The sequence below is a fragment of the Protopterus annectens genome, chromosome 2.part1, assembly GCF_019279795.1.
Source record: "Protopterus annectens isolate FY-2018-M chromosome 2.part1, PAN1.0, whole genome shotgun sequence".
Lineage (NCBI taxonomy): Eukaryota > Metazoa > Chordata > Ceratodontiformes > Protopteridae > Protopterus > Protopterus annectens.
The window spans coordinates 1524724875-1524747815 of record NC_056729.1 but is presented as its reverse complement, the minus strand read 5'-3'; the positions used below and the strand labels follow the sequence as shown (position 1 = coordinate 1524747815).

Below are 22941 nucleotides of genomic sequence, written 5' to 3'. Positions count from 1 at the left end.
GAATCAGTGCTGGAACCTGCCCTGTGTATTGTATTTCTGACAGAAGTCACTTTATGTTTGGAGCTCAAGATCAGTGTCTATATACAGACAGTATATAAAATGACATAATGAATAACAATGTTCACAGTCTGGAGAAAGAAGTTGCTAGAGCCACTGTTTTTATGAAAGAAAAGTGTTTTAATGTCATACCAGTAACAAAGGTTCACTATATAAGCAGGTTACAGAACTACAACTAAGATACAAACTTACCAAAGCACTTAGTTGTAGGAGCAACAATTTAGGAGATGCAGCCCTCTAGTTAAGAAATGTGAACAAACCACCACAAAAATGGATAACCAAGGAGGATAAAAAAAACTACTGGTCCCAGTGAAGATGGACATGGTAGCATTACATGCACAGGGGTTATGGACAGGAAATAATAAATAAATGGCAGTTGGCAGTACTAGCATGGCAGATAATAGTGAAGAACCACTGTGTGGGTTTAGTTCACCTGTTGGTGTGCATATCGTTTTGTCTGTAGCCAATCAAAAAGGGAAGCTTGTCCCTTATGCAGTATAAGAACCAGGATACTGACATGGTTTGAACTGAAGGAAGAAAGAACAACTTTGTTTCCGGTAATAAGTATGCATATGAAATTGGACAATCATTTGGAACAAATGATTATAAGACAGTGTGATACAGAGCAGTTTAACTAATGAGTCCAGGCACAAAAGTGGATGGAGGTGGATTTCAAGATGACAGATTTTGGCATAATGGGTAGTGCCTTAGATATACCTTAACAAAAATGCATAATGCAAGAGTTAAAAATGCAGGATAGCCTTATGAAAAAAAAAATCAGACACAGAATTTGCTAGACTTTTTCTGAAATAAGCATCAAAAGAGATGGAAAACCAGATACAATTTAAAAGATAAGAAAACTTAGAAGAACAAGGACAGTAATTAGTATAAAGTAAACAGAAGGATTTGTGAAAGGTAGATAGCAAATGAAAAATACAAACTGAGAAATTCATACCTAATTCACTTAGGAAGGGACAGAAATCCTTTAAAAGGAATAAGTAAACAAAAAAAATATAATGAAAAGCTGCAAAAATGGCAAATGAAGTAATAAAAAAGTCTAAGCATAATTTCTAAATAAAATAAGTATTTCATTCTGGCATTTTTGAGGAAAGATAAGGAACATTTAACAAATGCAGAGGGTAGAAGTAGCTAGGAAGTCACATCTGATTCCATTCTTTTCACTGAAGAATTATCATACATTTACTTGCAAGATTCATAAAGTAATTCAGTCTGATGGGATGTGCCACACAATTTTTAGTGAAATGAAGGCAAACTTATGACATTAGCTAATGTTGTTAATAAATCATTGGATAATGATAGATTTTAAAATCCAAGAAAATGACCCAGTCTGGCAGGGTGTAAAACCAAGAAACTATAATAAATAAATAAATAAATAAAGACGCCACACTGAATGACCCAAAGATATACCATTGAACTGAATAAAGTTCAGTGTTGTGTCTTTGGGCCATACAGTTCGGCATGATTATAGGGTTCCAAGAGATGTGCATATGCTGGATGTCATTACACTAGGAGAAAGACCTAGTCTGAAAACTACTAACCTATCAGGTTGATCTCAGTCAGAAAGAAACTCAAAGAAGTACTGCTGAAGGAAACAGTTTTGGGAAATCTGAAAGATAGTGGGATGCAGGACTTAAACAACATGGTTTCATGGCTGGAAGGTTTGCCAGTCAAATATTAATAGATCAGACTTAAAGAAGGTTTTGAATCTGATAATCAACTTTCTGCCACAGAAAGAAAGGACAAAGATGGCCCCCAGCTACACTGACCTCTAAAGTAACCTCACTATGGGTTTTGTAGGGAACTGGTGTTATTATAATGCATTTTTTATCAGGAAGTCATGTTTTATTGATATTTCACTGATGACACTTGCTTTTTTCAGGTATGCAAGCAGAACTGGAAGAAGACTTCTAAAATGACATGAAAATGAAGCCTAAAGTTTGTAAGCAGTGTCACTTCTATGATGATAAACTACCTAGACCTAAACTTCAGGGTTAATCAAGTTGGGAGGGTGGCCTAATGGTTAAGGTGTTTGCCATGCAAGCACAAGATGCAGGGTTTGAGTTTCACAAGGGATAATTGGCTAGGCTTAAAATAGCATATGCACATCTCTTGGAACCCTATAATCATGCCGAACTGTATGGCCCAAAGACACAACACTGAACTTTATTCAGTTCAGTGGTATATCTTTGGGTCGTTCAGCGTGGCGTCTTTATTTATTTATTGATTTTTTATAGTTTCTTGGTTTTACACCCTGCCAAACTGGGTCATTTTCTTGGATTTTGAAACCTATCATTATCCAATGATTTATTAACAACATTAACTAATGTCATAAGTTTGCCTTCATTTCACTAAAAATTGTGTGGCACATCCCATCAGACTGAATTAATTTGTGAATCTTGCAAGTAAATTTATGATAATTCTATCTATCTATGAAGAATAAAACCTTCACTTTTTGAAAGGAAATAACAGATGATTTTTTTCCTTCATTCTTCCAGAGCATTTCAAAGATTCCCTGTATCATGATGAGTTCTTGAAGGAAAAGAGCTAATGCTCCACCAAGTTTAGTTTTTCCAAAAGATTTTAGTCGCTATTGTTGATAGATCAAAATAGCTGGGATATGCACATGGTGTTTTGCAGAAAGAACATCATATTGTATGTCAAAAGAAGGGCCCAGGAAGGAGGTATAACCAAGAGGCTCTAGAAGTGAATACGGGCATTCATTTTATATGGTTATACTAGATATAATGGAGAAATAGTTAAGAGTTTGCATAAACATTCACCTGTTTTAAAACACAACGTGTGTTTATCTCCAGTTCTACCAGGCAGATTAAAATCATTTACAGTAATATGAAAAGTCTTGTAAACATTTTAGTCTCAACAAGATTTAAAGGTAATGAATTTTTCTTTTGGCAATTCTGAGAAATGAAAATAACTCTTTAGATCTAAGGGCTATTTCACTTGTAAAACAGCAGGATTACTTACTACGTGATATATTCTTGCAGTGGTCCATGTGGTATATAGGAGAAACAACAGCATAAACTCATTCAAGAGTTGTTTGGAATACTTGGAATACTTGTATAACAAGCAGATGAATCTCCAGTAGGGAAGATTTTTCTAATTTGTACAAAAGCAATCATAAAGACAGAAAATCTGCTAGGTTTTAGTAGTTCATAGAAACAGCAGATGGGCAATAGAAGCTAAGTTTATATTTAAATGTGACACATTGTAGACAAACTGAATGAATAATGACCTTTCATTGAACACGTTCTTGTGAATATTAAAAGAAAAGGAAAAAAGAAAAAAAGTAAAATTTTGTCATGTTTTCTGATAGTATTTCTAAGGCAAACTTTTCTCTGATGTATCGGTTGTTTTTATTGTTTATTAATCATTTGTTTCTATTTCTAAATGAGAATACTACATCATTTATGCAGAGCAGAAAAAAAATGTTTGCCTAAGTTTCATTCTGTTGTTGCTTGGTTAGATAATTAACTCTGTATTTGAAATTTCCTGTTTAGTGATTTGTTTAAAGTTAGCTGCAAAGGCAAGAAGCCATAGTAGAAGGTGCAGTATAGCAATAACCCACGCCTGGGTGTGGGTAATGCTAAATTTACCCACGGTTGGCGTGGTTTGGTCCCGAGGGCGAAGCCCGAGGGACCAAACAAAGCCAACCGTGGGTAAATTTAGCATTACCCACACCCAGAAGTGGTTATTGCTATTATATGACATTATTTAAGAAAATAAACTATTCCTTTTCTTAAATAATGGCATAGTATAATGCCTGTTTACTGCCCTTCTGCAGATGCCTGGCATCCGCGGCAGTTCTGATGTACTGCGCGCCTGCGCAGTACATCAGAGCTGTGGGCAAAAGCAACGGAGAAAGCAAGATCTCCGTTGCTTTTTTTTTAGTGTCTCGCTATGTTAAATGAGTTTAACATAGCGAGACAGTTTTAAAATAAGCAACGGACATCTCCGTTGCTTATTTTAACTGTCTCGCTATGTTAAACTCATTTAACATAGCGAGACACTAAAAGCAATGGAGATCTTGCTTTCTCCATTGCTTTTTAAACATGTCTCGCTATGTTAAATGGGTTTAACATAGCGAGACAGCTTTAAAATAAGCAACGGAGATCTCCGTTGCTTATTTTAAAGCTGTCTCGCTATGTTAAACCCATTTAACATAGCGAGACAGTAGAGTTATACTAATGGAAAAAAGTCCGGGCGACCGGACCTTTTTCCATTAGTATAACTCGATTTACAATGGGCACGCTGGCCAATCAGCGTGCACGTTTTGGGGGGATCATGGTATAATAACAAATAATTATCAGAAGCAGAAGCTGTCCCATTTATGTTTCCCTCTTCCAAAATAGTTAAAAAACGCAAAAAGAAAAATCTAGCAAAGCTAGAATTTCCACTGTGTGATACCTTAAACATCTTGAATCCGAGGCAACAAAGGATATATGTAAATTACCCTTAAAGGATATCAGGTCTTTCAGCTAAATAGCAATTCTGAATGTCCATGACTTTTTTCTTTTACTTTTACGTTTAAGCCTTTTTATGGACAATTTCAGGCCAATAAAGGCAAACCCCTCTAGCTGTGGACATGCATGCTTCTGCCTTCTTATGACATCATCAGCACAGCATAAGAGGAATGTTTGACTTTTGTTAACACAGGCTAATAATGGTGGAATAAGTAATGCTGCAAGAGAATTTAAAATATATTTGCAGGTAACTCTAACAGAGTTGTTTAGCTGTGTAACCAGGATACTACATTAAAAAGAAGCTGCAGATGTGACCTGCTTGGACTTTGTAAATGGCAATAACACATTACTGCACAATAACTCAGAAAAATGTCTTGGAGTCATTTGAGGATGCTGACATGGATACAAAATTAGTTAAGCAATGACACAAAAATGGTGTGCAAATGGAAATCACTCAGATGAAGTGAAGGTAACAGGTGAAGCACCACATGGGTCCACACTGCATCATTAATGAGGCCATACTTCTTCAGTATCTAAATTAACAATCTTTTTGAATGATAGGAAGAAGAAACATGACTATTGCTGATGACATGAAGCACTATTGCTGGGACAACAGACATTATAAAGCAGAAATCATGACAGGAAATATAAAACGATAGGACAAATCATCTAACATATGGCAGCTTAAAGTCAACACAAAAGTATGCATAGTAAACTCTCTCTGAAACAATAACTCTTAAAAGGAGAATGCAGGTGAAGGATACTTAGCAGCAACAAAAGAGAATATAAAGTTATGCAGGTTGCATGAGAAAGCAGAAAGAAATGCTAGCATGCATACGAAGACCGATAGTTGAAAAAACGTTAATATTGTTCTATATGGATAATTGGTAAGACTGTACGTGGAGTGTTACATACAGCATTTTAAAAACAGAGACTGTATATGGGCAAATCAAAAAAGAGAAACACCAACTGGTATGATGTGCAGTAGAAGCCATAAGAGGACATTATGGGATCTTAATGTGTATATATACATTCAGGGATGATATGAGTAAATACCTCATGGATATTAGCAGAATGTAAGTAGAAACTGCATTTTAAAAAAGAATAAAAGGAGCATAGAAAAAACAAAAAGTTTGAGCTAGATAGTGCACAGTAGATGGCTGACAAGTTGGATAGAACAGATTTGAAGAATGAGTGTCAAAACAACTAATATTATTCAAGAATATATATATACATATACAAAGAAAAATTGTGGGTAATGCTACTCAATACCAGAAGTCTAAACCTCAAAATGCACGCACACGAGGCACTCCTCAGTATGGAGGAAATCGATATATGTGCAGTAACAGAAAACTGGTTTAAGGCTCCAGAGAGCAGTCCAGCACTACCAGGCTACAAATCATACCATACATTTTGACCACAAAACCCGGACCAAAATACAAAAGGTGGGGGAGTATCCATATTCATCAAGGATACACACACCTCCAGGTTAGTGGCACAGCATGCTGCTTTAGAGATCATCCAAGTGCAACTAACAATGAGCAAAACTGCTATTCAAATTGTAGCTTGCTACAGATCAGCCATCACACCCAGGACCCCCACTCTGCATTCCTGGAAACACTGGGAAACATAAAGGTCCTACCAAACACCCTGATATTGGGTGATTTCAGTTATGCAAACATTAACTGTGAGAACTACTCAAGTACAAACTCCCTTGCCCAACATTTCCTAGAATTTATAAACTCAAATGCCCTGGATCAACTGGTCAACACCCCCACCTGAGGTGACAACATATTGGACCTGGTCATCACCAACATGGGCAACCAGTGTTCCACACCAGAGGTCAACCCCTCGCTGGTTAGATCTGACCATAAACTAATCACTCTGGGTATTCACATTCCGCCACCACCCCCAGTCAAAAAAAACACAGTGAAAAACTTTTCAAAAGCAAACTTCATGTTACTTAAGACCGAGGTGGAAAGTTTCAAAGCCCCATGCTAAAGGATAACGCTGTCCAAACTGCAAAATCCTTTACTAATGCACTCTATGGGCACCTACAAGAATGCATGGATTGTGCTATCCCAAACAAAACCAAGACTCACTCCTCCAAGAAAAGGAAACCAGTCTAGTGGACCTCTACCATAAACAAGCTATACAATAGAAGTAGGAAACTAGTACAGAAAAGAGTAAAATCCCAAGAAGGGAAGACAGCTCTGATCAGTATCAGCAAGAAACTACGTTCCCTCATAAAATCATCCAAGGCTAGCTTCGAAAGAAAAATTGCCAAGGACTCCAAAGATAACCACAAGGCATTCTTTAGCTATGTCAAGAATATAAGTGGCAATTCTCAGATCTGCTTGGAGTTAGTGCAGAATGGCACAAAATACACTGAACTGACCGATATAGCCAACATCCTGGCAGACAGGTTCAGTGCAAACTTCACCCCCCTCTCACTCCCAAAAGGGCCCAAAACTATACTAGACAAATGTAGAGCCCCTGAAATCACAGACAATCAGGTTAAAACAGCCCTCTCCAAAGCCAAAAACAAGCAGCAATGGGACTGGATGGTGTCCCAGGCTGCGTCCTGCACGAGCTCAAAGATGAACTAACCCCTCGCCTAAACACATTGTTTAAACTTAGCCTCTCCACAGGCTACGTGCCCACAGAGTGGTGCACAGCAACGGTTATTCTGCTCTTCTAAGGTGGAGCCACAATGGACCCAGGGAACTGTCACCATATAAGCTTGACTAGCTTGGTCTGCAAAGCTATGGAGTGCATCATCATGGATCACATTAACAGAGACATTGGGAACTTCCAAACACTGGACCCTACCCAGTTCGGCTTTATTAAGTGCAGATCATGCCACCTAAACCTGGTGGACTTCTTTGAGACAGTTACTAAGGCTATAGATGAGGGAAAGGTGGTCCACACAGCCTACCTAGACCTCGCAAAGGCCTTCAACACCATTCCCCACTCAGGTATTATAGACAAGCTCACCAGCCTGAACATAAACCTCTACGTCATGAGATGGGTTGCCAACTGGCTCATGGACAGAACCCTAAACTGGTTACAAATGGCATTCCCTAGGGCTCAGTCCTAGGACCCCTCCTGTTCGGCATATACTTCTCAGAGGTACAAGCAAGCACAGGAGGACTATGGCTGACCAAGTTTGCAGTCGACTGCAAACTAGGGGCTATAATTGACTCTCTGGCTGATACAGACATACTCCAAAAGGGTCTCACTGAGACAGATACCTGGTGTCAAAACCATGGCTTCAAGCTAAATGCCAAAAAGTAAATAGTCATCACCTTTGGAAAAAACAAAGTACCCACAAACTACCACATAAGTGGTAGCCCCCTAAATACGGAAGACGTAATAAGGGATCTGGGGACCCAAGTAGATAGTAACCTCTCCTTTGATAATCACGTTGCCAAAGTGGTTAGAAAATCCTTCTATGTGGACCACCTAATCACAAAAGGGTTTGCATCCAGATTGAAAAAGGTTATTAGGCACCTCTACGCATCACTCATTAGACCAGTCAAAGAGTACAATGCCCCATTTGGGATGTACCTTACAAGACACCTGCAACAACTGGATAGATCACAGAAGTACCTCACCAAGAGGATCACTGGCCACAAACAGATGCCCTATACAGCTCGACTGAAGAAACTCCAGCTGTACTCAGTTGCATACCGCCTACTCAGAGGTGATCTCTGCCTGACATACAATGCCATGTCCAACCCAGAATTGATGGACATGCTCCACCTAAAGAAAACCATATCTCTTCGAGCCACACGCTCCAGGGATCTAAACTTCCCCACAACAATAAATAGGACGTGCTGGAGGAATAGATTCTGTCCCAGAGACTTCCCATGCTCTGGGACAAGATTCCAATCCACATTAGGCAGAGCTCCTTGCTAACCCTCTTCAAGAGATGCCTTGCCAAGTGGATGGGAAACAGAAGTTTACCCCAGGGATCACTTCAATGGCTCTTCTGGACAGAGGCACAGGGAACTAATCTTAGGGGGTGGCGAAAGCCAACACATTCCGGCTAGGCTTATAAATGCCTTCAGGCAGATAGCCTAGTACCTACCTATGAACCTATGAACCTATATATAGGGCAGCAGTTATTATGGGGTATGAGAACAAGGAAACAGCCTGTTGGTTAATAAAGATGACACATTAACCCAGTAAATGAAGAAATTGGAACATCAAGTGGTTCAAGTGGTTTTCATTTGCCACTGTAATCTTCTTTATTTGTAGAATGCAGAAACTCTGGTAGTACTTATAGATCAGTGGGATAATCTGCAAGATAGGGACCTGAGGGAGCTTGAAATGTGCACATTGGAGGCAGCAGGGATTTGATGCAAAAAGCCCAAAGGCATTCACCTTGGCAGGGGCTGCAGGCAAAAAGGAATATACTCTTTTGATGCGAGCAGTTTAATCATGACAAACATGGAAGAAATTCTGCAGATACTAATCACTCCAAAGCAGGAAGAAAGGGAAGTACTGAAAGCCAATATTATGCTGTGGTCTCCTGTGGTGAATAGATTCTATTGATATTTAAGTCATCTTTCCATTGTAAAATGCATTCATAAGTTATAAACATATATGCTAAGCGGGTGTGGTATCTATACCTTCTCCCAACTTGCTGATTAAATAATAGAAACTCTTAATTTTACTCAATCTGCTATCCTTTCACTTGCATAGATTCTTTTCCTCTCATAACCAACAGTAAATCAAATGTGAAATGCTATTAAGAAATAAATATGCTTCATTAGATGCTAAATATACTGCTTTAGCACAGTTAAATGTGATACACATATGTCTAATCCAGTAGAATTACCCTGAGCATTCACTGAGATGATCACTGTATTGCTAGTTTTCACACACACACACACACACACACACACACACACACACACACACACACACACACACACACACACACACACACACACACAGTATGATGTTATGCTTAGTTCATGTCCACCATTGTCATGTTAGGCTCACATCATATTACTCACACACATCGCGCATGCCAATATTTTAATAATATTCACCTCAACAACACCGTCCTATCCCCCCTAACCTCACAAGTACCCAATCTATATCCAAGCTCACCAGATCAATAAAGATTTTCCATTAAATATACATCTCTTCTATTCTATAACTTCTCTCAAAGCTACCTGATAAACACAGTACATAGCAAACTCCATGCAATATTTTTAATGACCTCTCACTGTATTACCAGACTTCTGACATTCCTATATATTTGTTTTACTAATCACTGATAATGTTTTCATATGTACAATGAATGAAATTATTAGCTTTGGCCCTCAAATCACCAACTATACATATCTTGCTGATTTCTCCCATTAGTTGAAATACCCCCAAACTAGTTTGCAAACAAGTCCTAGATTATGTTGACAACCATGATCTATTCTAACAACCATGTTATCATTAAGCAGTTTCACCATCGCTTTAGAAAAGGCTGTAACAGGTTTGCTGCAATATATCATGTATCTGATTCCACTGTCTCAAATATGGACTTGGACCAAACTATGTGTGCCCTCTTTGGAGACAATAAGAGATCCTTTGATCCATTTAACCATCCTCAACTCATTTCCAAACTTTCACATGAGAACAGTAGAAGGCAATATTGAGTAGTTTCAAAGTTATGTCTCCTTCAGAATTATCACTGTGCATCAGAGATCTGTATTACCATATCCCAGGACTCTTTTCAAAGGCGTTTCTTGGTGGTTGGCATTGGGGACAGTGTTTTTTTACTGTTTTATGTTTAGCATGTTGGGGTTGGAAGTTGGTATAATGGTTAAAGTGTTTACCTCCCAGACACAAGCTATATAGTTTGATTATCACCTCTGAAAGAGAAATTGGCTAGGCTTAAAATGGCCTGAAGGTTAGTTAGCCTAGTACTTACCGATTAACCCTACACTTGATATACCTGGTGTCTAAATATTCCTCAGCCTAAACATAATGTCACATAATCTGGAAATGGTATGAACTGAATAAACTATTATAGATATTGCCAAAAACTAAAATGATGTTTCTTGAGACAACAAAGAAACTACACAACCTCAACTCTATCTTTTCTTGATAATGTAGAACCCTTTTTTTTAATTTATAGTCTTCATTAAATATTTTGGCTGTTGACTAGACCAAATATCACCTTTAGATCTTCTACCTTGAAAAACACAGTTCAGAAGGTCTTCAGTCACTTTAGAATAACCCACAAGGTTACCACACTACTTATAGAAGAGGCATGTAGGACCATTAACAAAGACATCATTCAACATCTGTTGAAATATACCTTTCCCCTAATACCCACATGCTTATTTCAGAGATTCAAATGTCTGTAAACAACTCTTAACAAAGTCTGCCAGTTCAGTGCAAAATCTTAGCTTTCTCCCCATTACTGCAAGGTCACATTCTTAATTTCTTCATTGATCTGCAGATTAATATACTACAAATATATTTTCAGACTAGCTAACAAACTTTCTTCTAGCATTTTCCGTTGCCCTTTACTATCACAGAACTCCTGTACCTGCATAATAAATGCATGGTTCTTTATTCTTACCATCAGCTGGAGAGCCTTTTGTAAGGCTGCTCCTACCATGTGGAATTCTGTGCTTCCACATGTTTGGAATACATCCTTGTTCCCAAAATTTAGACCCAAGCTTCTGAACTATTTTGGAGAATCATCCTGACACATGAGAGATTGTCACACAGAGCTAATCGGAGGAGGGGCACTGAACAAAACTCTGATCTGTGATATATAACATTAAGTATCATGTTTTTTGCTTATTTTTACTAGTTATTGTTTATTCTAAATATTCATAGCACTTTTATTGTCTGCTGCATACATTTTGCTGTATTTTATAGATATAAACTAATCTGCACGGTTGTACTAAAAATTGCCCACAAGGCCTGATAAATAAGGTTTTTACTGTTACACTGTTTGCAAATCTTTTCTAGCTAGTTTCACTGTGTGTAAGGTATTCACTGGAAATTTTCTCCATTTGTTAAACATCTGTTTGTTTGCTCTGATTTCCTGCTATGGAGTGTATCATATAACTGGCTTGTTTGCAGTTAAAAGCATTCTCTAGAGTGTCCTTGCTTCTGTATCTGTTTAAAACTTTCATTTAAAGGCTCACTGCTGTTTTTCTGCTGTGATAAACATTCTGTAGTGTTTTCTGCCTAAGTAGTGTAGGTAGTAGCTGTAGCATTGTCCATATTCAGGATTGTGTTTCTTGGCCTAGTTGTTTGTTTGCCAAGGCTGTGTGTCTGAGCACATTTTCCAGGCCATCTTAGTTTAGTAAAAGACATTTTGGGCTGATTAGGGTTACCTGGACTATGGTTTCGAGTAAGCACCTCATTTGTTCTTTCAAGCTTTTTTTTAAAGTTGTTTCAGGTTTCAACCTTCTGTTACTTAAGAAGTTGCCTTGTGAGTGTTTCTGCCATTTCACACAGATCTAATTGTAGGAGGGGCACTGAACAAAACTCTGGATATATAACATTAAGTATCCTGGTTTTTGCTTATTTTTACTAGTTGTTGCTTATTCTAGATATGTATAGCACTTTGCTGCATACTGTTTACTGTACTTTATAGCTATAAACTAATTTGCACAGTTATACTAAAATTGTCTGCCTCACAGGGCCTGATAAATAAGGTTTTTGCTGTTGCACTGTTTGTAAATCTTTTCTAGCTAGTTTCACTGTGTGTAAAGTATTAACTGGAAATTTTCTCCATTTGTTAAACACCTGTTTGTTTACATTGATTTCCTGCCAAGGAGTGTATCATATAACTGATTTAGTTCCCCACCCCTCCTCCGTATTGGTGTCTTGTTCTTATACTTGTTGGCTTTGCAGTTGCCCGCGCCTACTGTAAATTTGATCTGGGACACTCCTCCCAGTCTAGTGTCATAAGCTCATTCTACCTAATACTGAGAGAACATCTGAGAAGGCCAATCTACTTTGTTTCTTAATCTTGAATTATCTTCTGCTCCTCCTTTCTCCCTTTGCACTTTACAAAAAAATAAATAAATAAATAAAAACTTTGCTAGAATCTCCTTGTGTTCTGACTGAGTGTGCTTCTAAGCTGATCAGTATATTTTTTGGCACTTTTTAACTGTTCAGAGTTGAATAAAATAATAATTGAATTCAGTTCAGAATACATTTTGAATAAATTGCATTTATTTAAACTGTAGTTGCTTTAATACTGCTACACACTCAAGTATGCTAGCTTGCACTGCATTTGAATTGTTTTTTAGTGCTGTTTTAGCTGCTTTTCTGTAAAAAAAAAAAAAAAAACTCTCAGCTTGTTTCCTGCCTTATCTGTAACTAGTCTACTCCAGATACAGATTTGCTGTATCCAGGACTGTTTGTAAGCTTCTGAGCCCCCCAAGCCATTCTTTGTTGGAAAGAAGCCTTCTAGTTTATCAGTGGGAGTGGTAAGCACTAGGTAACCTATCTACCACAAGAGGAGAGGTTTCTGGCCCAGAAATGATAGTTTATTGGCTGTTTGGGCAGTTTTTCAATCTCTTTCAACTTTCTGGTTTAAAAGCCCATGTTTGTGCTTGTTTCCCACCTTTTCTGTAACTAATCTAGTCCAGATACAGATTTGCTGCATCCAGGATTGTTTGTAAGCTTCTGAGTGGTGCCAAAGTCTGGTCTTCAGTTTTTCCCTTAGATCTGCTAGTTCTCTCCTCTCCTGCACTTTTACTACCTTATTAGTATAGCACTTTACCAGACTTCTGGTTGCAATTATTGTAGCACACAAAAGTGCTGCCAGCACTAAATGTTCTACAAGGAAACAGCTCCAGTGCTTATTATTTATGCCCACCCCTCCAGGCACGTCTAAAGGTCAGTTCTCTGTGCTTTCTCCTATTAACCTGGTGAACTTGGGCATCCTCAGGCAATGTAGCAACTGCCTCATGCACACTGACAACGCTCTCCTCTTACCTCCCAACATTCAGACTTCTGAGATATCCAAATTAGACGCCATGCACTCTCCAGCCAAGACTGGAATAGCTGGTCAAGAGGAGAAGATCAACACTTGCACCACACCACATGGAACACATAGCCCTCCAGAACACACACCAGCACTGCCTTCACATAAAAACACAAACCACACACCCACCTTCATGGAGGCTCTCAATAAAAATCCTGCTTTCACCCCACATAAATCCTAGGGACTCCCCACTAAGCTCCCCTCTACTCCCTCTCCACTACACTCTCTTTATTTTCTATTTTATCTAAGGATCTAGAACCAGCAGATTTAACTAACTCCTAACATGTAAATATTATTAAAAAAAAACAAAAAAAAAAAAAACCCCTCTGCAGTCAAGTTGTTAAACCATCTCATAATGTATACTATGTCTCAAATGTTTGAATCCAACTCTTGTATTTTCACATTGTAACCTTTATTGATATTTTGCAAACCTGCATTGTATGTATTTCACTTTGCAACCTTTATCCTACATTTTGTATCCTATATGTATTAAATTGTTTATGGAGCTTTTCTCCCCGGGCCTCCACTGAAAATGGGCACTTCTTGGCCCAGTGGACTTCCCCAGTAATCAAACTGATAATAAATAAATAAATAAATCTACCCAAAGAGCAGAGACCTCCAAGGCAGAAATGTACTCAACCACCAAAACACAACACTAATCATGAGACACATAACTCTCCTAAACAGTGTGCCACTCAACCAAAGTCCCTAAGGCAAAACAGCATGCACAGCACACTAGTAATAGGTGACTTGATAGTGAGACATGCTGATGTTTCACTCACTAGGTTGAATACCCTATCTGTCAGGCACCAGGATCCGCCACATAATGCATGCACTCAGGTCCCTCAACAGCAGGTACAAATATGGCTCTGTCATTGCACATGTGGGCATGAATGACCTGAGACATACCTCCCTGGACTACATGAAAAGAGACATGGAGGAGCTTTCAGATTATGTAGCCCAGGTGGGTATGACAATAGCCCTGAGCAGCATCCTACCATCACCCAGAATGATACCACAGTACAAGGAGAAAATTATTTATTTCAACATATATCTGACATGGCTTAGTGGAAAATCACTTTGGCTATGGTGTGCAGTGTCCTGGGTTTGAGCCTTGCAGAGACTGTTTATTTATTTTTTTCCCCTCTACTCATCACTCATCAGACCCATCATAGAGTACAACGCCCCATTTGGGATGTACCTTACAAGACACCTGCAACAGCTGGAAAGACCACAGAAGCACCTTACCAAGAGGATCACTGGCCCCAAACAGATGCCCTATGCAGCTCGACTGAAGAAACTCCAGCTGTACTCGATTGCATACCGCCTACTCAGAAGTAATTGCTGCCTGACATACAAGGCCATGTCCAACCCAGAATTGATGGACATGCTCCACCTAAAAAAAACCTTATCCCCTCGAGCCACACGCTCTAGGGATCTAAACCTCACCACAACAATAAATAGGACGTGCTGGAGGGATAGATTCCTGTCCCAGAGACTTCCCATGCTTTGGAATAAGATTCCAATCTACATTAGGCAGAGCTCCTCGCTAACACTCTTCAAAAGAAACCTTGACGAGTATATGGGAAACAGTAAGTTTACCCTGGGGATCACTTCAGTGGCTCTGCTGGACAGAGGCACAGGGAACTAATCTAAGGGGGCGGTGAAAGCCAACACATTCTGGCTAGGCTTATAAGTGCCTTTGGGCAGATAGCCTACTACCTACCTATGAACCTATGAACAATTGTCTAAGTTTCTGGTGTTATTTTAAGGAGATCCAGTATCTGTCTGCCTGGGATGACATGATTGACAGACTTTGATGCTTTTCCAGAGATGGCCTGCATCTGTCACCCCTGGGCTTCTGGATACTGGCTAAGGTTCTTGTCACTCCTATAGTGCCTTTTTAGGCAGTGTTCCAAAGACCAAATTACCACCATAACAGCTACAAACAAATGCAATCTGAGGGTCATGTTACTCTAAATCTGAAAATGCACTCACTCAAAGCACTCCTTAAAATGGAGAACATCGACCTTTGTGCTGTAACAGAGACCTGGTTCAAGGCAGCAGAAAGCAGTACCAGGCTATAACTCATTCCACACCTTTTGGCTCCACAACTTGGACTGAAGCTCCAAAGGCAGTGGTGTTTCCATATTCACAAAGGATGCACATACCTCCAGACTGGTAGTCTAACATAACACATCTGAGATACTTCAGGTGCCGCTAACATTGGGTAAGACAGCGATTCAGGTCATAGCCTGCTATAGGTCCCCAACCATGTCCCAAGACTCAGACTCCATATTCCTAAGTACCCTGGAGAATATTAGGGTCCAACTTAATGCTCTCATACTGAGTGACTTCAACTACCCCTCCATTAACTGGGAAAACTACTCATGTACCAATACACTTGCCCAATGTTTCCCGGAATTCATTAACTCCAATGCCCTGGACCAGCTTGTTCTTACCCCCACTAGAGGTAGCAACAGCCTTGACCTGGTCATTACTAACATGGGTGACCATTGCTTTACACCAGCAGTCAGCTCCTCCCTGGTTAGATCTGACCACAAACTAATCACTTTGGAAATCCACCCCCCCCCCCTGCAAAGGTAACCACCATGAAAAACTTCTCCAAAGCTAACTTTGGCCTCCTAAAAACAGAGGTGGCTAACTTTACCGCATCCAAGCAAATGGAGAATAGTTGCATGACTGCCAAATCATGCACCAATGCACTGTATGAACATGTACACAAATGCATGGATCTCGCCATACCCAATAGAACCAAGACACTCTCCTCCAAAAAAAGGAAGCCAGTCTGGTGATCCCCTTCCATAAACAAACTCTACAACAGAAGGAGGAAACTGATGTGGAATAAGGTGAAGTCCCAAGACTGGAAAAACTCCCTTATCAGCCTCAACAAAAAGTTGAGATCCATCATCAGATCCTCTAAAGGTAGCTATGAAAACAAAATTGCAGCAGATAGTAAAGACAACCACAAGGCCTTCTGTAGTTATGTAAAGAATATCCATGGCAATACCCAGATTTGCTCTGAGCTACTACACAATGGTACCTCCTATACCGAGCCAACAGATATTGCCAATAGACTGTCCGACAGATTCAGTGCAACTTTACCCCTCTCACCCCCCCAAAAGGAACAGTCAAGAGACCAGAAGACTGCCAGGCACCCAGTATTACTGCTGCACAGGTGAAAATGGCACTGTCCATGGCCTAGAATACAGCTTCTATGGGACCTGACAATATCCCTGTCTGTGTTCTACATGACCTACAAAGTGAACTGGCACCTCACCTGTATGCCCTGTTCAACCACAGCCTCACCTCAGGCTTTGTCCCTACCAAATGGCTCACTGCTACAGTCATCCCTCTCCACAAAGGAGGAGCAACTACAGACCCTGGGAAGTATTGCCCCATTAGCCTGACAAGTCTGATATGCAAAGCTATGGAACACATCATCATGGACCTAATAAACAAGGATATAGGGAATCTCCAAACTCTGGATCCCAAACAATTTGGTTTTGTGAAGGGTATATCATGCCTGCTCAACTTGGTCAACTTCTTTGAGTCAGTCACCAGAGCTGTGGATGAAGGCAAGGTGGTTCATACAGCCTACCTTGATCTGGCCAAGGTCTTTGATACCATTCCCCACTCAGGAATCATAGAAAAACTCACTAAACTAGGCATCAACCTCTATATCACTAGGTGGGTTGCAAACTAGCTCACAGGTAGAACCCACAGTGTGAAAGTAGTTGACTCCAAGTCAGACTGCCGACCAGTCACGAGTGGAGTCCCACAGGGTTTGATCCTGGGTCCTCTCCTGTTTGGTATCTACTTCTCTGAAGTCCAGGCCAACATAAAGGGACTCTGGCTGACAAAGTTCACAGATAATTGCAAGTTGAGAGCTATTATTAACTCCAGAAGTGATGTTGACATCCTACAAAAAGGCCTCACTGAGACCAACGACTGGTGTCAGAACCATGGCTTTAAGCTCAATGCCAAAAAATGTGTTGTCATCCCCTTTGGGAAAAACCTGGTTCCCATGAATTACCACATTGATGGTAGTCCACTGAACACAGAAGCCGTTATAAGAGATCTGGGAGCACAGGTTGACAGCAACCACTCTTTTGACAACCGCATTGCCACTGTGGTCAGAAAGTCCTTCTATTTGCACATCTCATTACTAAGGGTTTTGCATCTAGGAAGAAGGAGGTCATTGTCTCCCTCTACTCTTCCCTCATTAGGCCAGTCATTGAATGCAATGCCCCATTTGGCATGTACCTCACTAAACACCTGCAACAACTGGAGAGTCCACAAAAGTACCACACAAAGAGGATCCTAGGCCTTAAACATTTGTCCTGTATGGACAGACTCAAAAAACTTCAACTATTCTCTGTCTCATGTTGCCTACTTAGAGGTGATCTCTACGTGACTTACAAAGCCATGTCTGACCTAGCTCTGTTAGAAATGCTACATCTAAAGAAATCTCAATCCCTGTGCACCACATGCTCCAGAGACTTCAAACTCATTACCACAATCAACAAAACATGCTGGAGGGACAGGTTCATAACCCAAAGACTGCCCATGCTATGGAATAGACTTCCCATACATGTCAAGCAGAGCACCTCACTGGCCCTCTTCAAGAGAAATCTTGATGAGTGGATGGGAAATAGAAAAATTCACCCCAGGGATCACTGCAGTGGCTTTACTCGACAGAGGCACTGGGAACTAGGGTAGGGTGGCACAATGCCAGGGTAATCCTATAAGCTAGGTTGTAAAGGCTCCAGGGCCAATAGACTAGTACACACCAATGAACCTATGTGCTTTACAAACCCTGAATGATGTCATTCCAAATTTTAGTTGTTCTGTTTCTTATGTTACCCTAACACAATTTTATTCTTCTATTTCTCTCTTATATTATCCACAATTTTCTAATTGCAAATTAAGTTGTATCTACATGTATTTCACTACATTATATCTGTTTATAGTCACCCATTTCTACCACACTACTTCTGACTACCACATCTCTCCCTCCATAATCTTTCATGGACATGTACTGTATATCTCCTAGTTATCCAACCATCTTATTTCCCCTCACCACAACCTACTAAATTTTAAAATCCTCATTCCCTCATAACTCTAACCACCCATACTGTACTCTAGCCTCCTACAATGCTCCTTATTTATATACTAAAATAATACTAAGTAGAAAATGAAGCATTTTGTCAGGGTCAGTGGCTCAGCAGGTTGCATAGTCCTTTGGTGCTGAGATGGCCCTGGATTCTATTCTCACACTAGGCGTGTGGATTAATTTTTCTAATACTGACACTGCAGTGCAGATAAGGTGGATGCTGCACTTCTGAGTGTGCTGTAATTCAAATGAAATATTAAACTGATGTCCTGTCAGCCTGAGTAGGTGGTAGCTTGTGGATTTAAAAGATCCCACAGCACTTACTGAAAATAGAGTAGGGGGTTGCTTTATTATATCAAAATGTTCATTATTTATACTTTATTATATTTACACTTTATATCAGACTTTATACCTGTTAATATAACATGCATATCAATTTCTTTAAATACATTTAACAACCATTTCAGCCCCCACCCTTTCAACTATAGTCATTTATTTGTATCATATATTACTTTATCATGATCTTTCCTTTTGTTATACAGGTTCTTTATGTCTTCTTTTCCATTAACACCAAATAGCAATACATCAAATTTTATTCCATTTTTCAGTTTCATTTTCAATCCCACCCTTATATTTTTGTATACACCACTATGTCCATATCAGTGTTTCTTAATACATTCCAATCATAAACATCTTTGAATAGTTTCAAAAAAACTCATTTTTCTAAAAATCCAAAAAACAATATCATGATGCCACTTCACTATTACATTCGTTACACATTCTTTTTTGTATCATTTTATATTTCATGTATGCTTTGTCTGGCAGTTTGTTTAATAATAAATGCCAGAGAAATTCACAGGCTTAAAAAAGGATTCAGATTTTCCTGCATTTTCCTTATTACTTTCTTGTATTCAACCCCCCCCATTTCCCCAAGAATGAATGTAATGGTTTACTTTCATTATTTTTACACCATTCCTCCTTTTCCATTTCTGCTTCATTTATATAAATTTTCGTTGTCTTTATTTTACTTTCCTATTCCTTGCCTTCTAAACCGTTTGCTTTTCTTTTCCTTTTCTTACCCCACCTATCCACATATCTTTATATTTTTCAAGTAACAAATGTCCTCTTATTGTCATTTTGTAAACAGTTTTTTAACACCAAAACCAAAATACCTGCCTTAATGAAATTCAAGCCTCCTTTTCTGTTACAGAATAAACTATGCATCTGTTGACTGGATTCAACCTTGTTCCTGAAAAAAAAAAAAAAGATACAAAAGAACTCACTTTTCATACAGATTTGAAACATGCAAACACCACCTACATATGCTAGCTTTCACAAACTATATGCGTTTAACATATGTGCTCTATTTCTTAGTACCACTGAATTCTTTAGAACTTGTATCCATTGTATGTTACTATTTGTTTCCTTCCAAACTTAACCCCTAAAACATCAATTTTACTTCTGATAATATACATTACCGTGATTCTCATTACTTCTCAGAACCCCTTACATTTTGAATTATTTAACTCTAATCCTGCTGTACCCAAAATTTGCTCTCTTCAGATAATTATCTCCATCTCCAACTGTTTGTTCTTGGCTACTAAAACCAAATAATTTACATAGGTTAACATTAATGGTAGCTTGATCCCTTCCTTAACTTATCTACCATCTTCTAACCTTGATCTAATTGTTTGTATAAATGCACTCCTTACCATAAGAAACAACCACAGGCAAAATGCATAACCCTGCTTTACCTCTCTTCCATGCCTTATCTTTTTCCCTAGCCATACATTCACCCTCACAGAGACAAAAGAATTTTCATAAGATGACCTCTCTTGTCCTTATTATTTTTTCTCCTACCTTGTATTCTATTAAAATGTTCAACATTTCCCCACGATTAATACTATGAGATATCTTAGCCACATCATATACCTTTCTTTCACCATCCACCTTATCTATACAGTCAACCACCTCTTTAATCTTCATTATCATTTCATTTGCTTTTTCCCCTTTAACTCTAGACATTCCTTTGTCCAGTTATTCTTTCATGACATCTCCCTTACTTTCTGAATAATCTTCATATATATTCTTTAATCAGTATTTCCCAAAGTAATTGGTCTCGATTTTTTTATTTCTTCCCTATACCCATTTTCCACACACATTTTATAATCTCCCTTAAAATCTGTTGTTCTGTTTTTATACTTTCCTTCATCCATTTATTTAATATTTCCAGAAAAATATAATTTTCATTGTTGGGCATTTCTTTATAATGAAGTTGTCTGCTCATAAGATTGTTTTTCAGTAATAATTACTTAGTAAAGGTCTCCTTTCCTGGTCGCTACTTTTTATGACCACTACTATACTTTTTAAAACCAAATATAGTAATTTTCCTATGTTCGGGAACTTTATAGTTTGATGCAGCATCTCTATAAACGCATACTGCCCTCTACTTAACTAGCCTTATTTACACTGAATACTGGGGACTGGTATAATCACCTGAGCTGTCTAAAGACATGCACGGATACTGAATCATGCGGTTCTCTTACTGCTAATCTGTAAAACAATATTCTCACCCTCCCTTAATCCAACATGGTATCAACCCTATTTTACTGTGAATTATAAGGAGGTTGTAACTGCTAATATCTGCTAATACTATAAGTTGCAGTGTTAAATTAACAAAGGACTACTCCTCTTTAACTGTTTTTACTGCTCCTCCCTACCTTATCTCAGTTCACTGTTCAGGTTTAGTACTGCCCCAAAATCTCGGTAGTTACGGGCACTAAAAGGAGTCATAGAATTCTGAAAACGCTACAAAGTATTGCTATTTACTGTGGTAATATATCCAACTGTGTCTGTGATACATTTTGCTTACTATTTAAGTTATTACTGCTCTGAATTCTTAGTAGCTTTTGGTACTAAATGGAGTTATAAATGTTTGATAGAGCTACAACGTATTGTTGTTGACTGTGATTACACAAGCAACTGTGTCTGCATAACATCTTTACCTGCTCTCTAAGTTGATACTCTATGCCTTTTCCCTGCACCAAACACCTGCATATTCCCAGCCAGACGCCTTGGAACATTAGGGCAAACTAAGGACATTAACTTACAACTACCAGAGAAACATTTCCTTTGGAAAGACATTGAAAGTATGTATTGATGCTGAAACAAATAAACTGAAACAAGATAAATGTTAAGACTTTACTAGGTTAGGCAAGCTTCTCAGGTAGGCTAGCCAGCAGCCAGCCCCCCCCCAGTCCTTCTCTTCTTTCTTTTATATTATCCATACCTCCTTTATTTATCCCCTTCACTCAAACTACTTCATCGTCACTCCCCCTTAGACCCTCAAATCCAGCAGGAGACATCTCGACTGACCACTAGGTGGCGTCTCAGTACTTAGCTTTCTCAATAATTAACTTTCTGTACTGTATTTTCTACCCTATTTCTGTATCCTTACCCCCATAACTCTGTTCCCAGTTTCCTCGGATTCACTTATATATTAACTCTCCTTGTCCTAAGGCATCCTTATCATTGTCTTCTCCTCTACCTTCCTGACTTTCTTCCTTTTAGCCTCTGAACATTGTCTACATTCTCCTACCTTTAGACTTACCTGCTGAGTCTCCCACTTCACTGATTGTCTTCCTCTATATTCTGCTCTCTTGTCTCTACTGCTCCGTCAGCCTTCGGGCTCACTCCACTCCCCTACCCTTCCCCCAATTCCCACCCACCCCCAGTGCTCCTACTTTTATCCCTCCAGAAACCACACCCCTACCTTACTCACACCAATCAAACAAATCACATCTATAACACTCCCACCCCTATCATACACATCTCACCTACCAATTACCCAGCTCTCCTCCTCCTCTACCTCATATAAACTTACTATTATTTCTCATTCTCTCTCTCATTTCCACTTCCTCAACAATGCACACTACAGTGAACCCTTCTCTAATTCAAATATTGATTATCATTTCACTTATAACTCCTCTAGCAACTACCTATATCTTAACATCTTATGAACTACCTTTGTACTCTACCCTTAACTTTCCCTCCATACACACCTCTATACCTATAACACCTTTTTCTGCAACCTTCCTGAATCTCATTTACAAGCCCAACTACCTACTAGCCAAATACCACAGACTAGCCCACATTAAATTCTACAACCAAAAAACTAGAAAATTAATTGACTACTTTTGGAAACCTCTACAACCTAA

At 39.0% G+C, this 22941-nt stretch overlaps 1 protein-coding gene across 3 annotated transcripts in view; it reads right to left on the bottom strand.

The window, feature by feature from the left end:
* Window positions 1-22941, bottom strand: part of MMEL1 (membrane metalloendopeptidase like 1) — a 1737390-nt gene that overhangs the window by 1261476 nt on the left and 452973 nt on the right. The window lies entirely within an intron of this gene.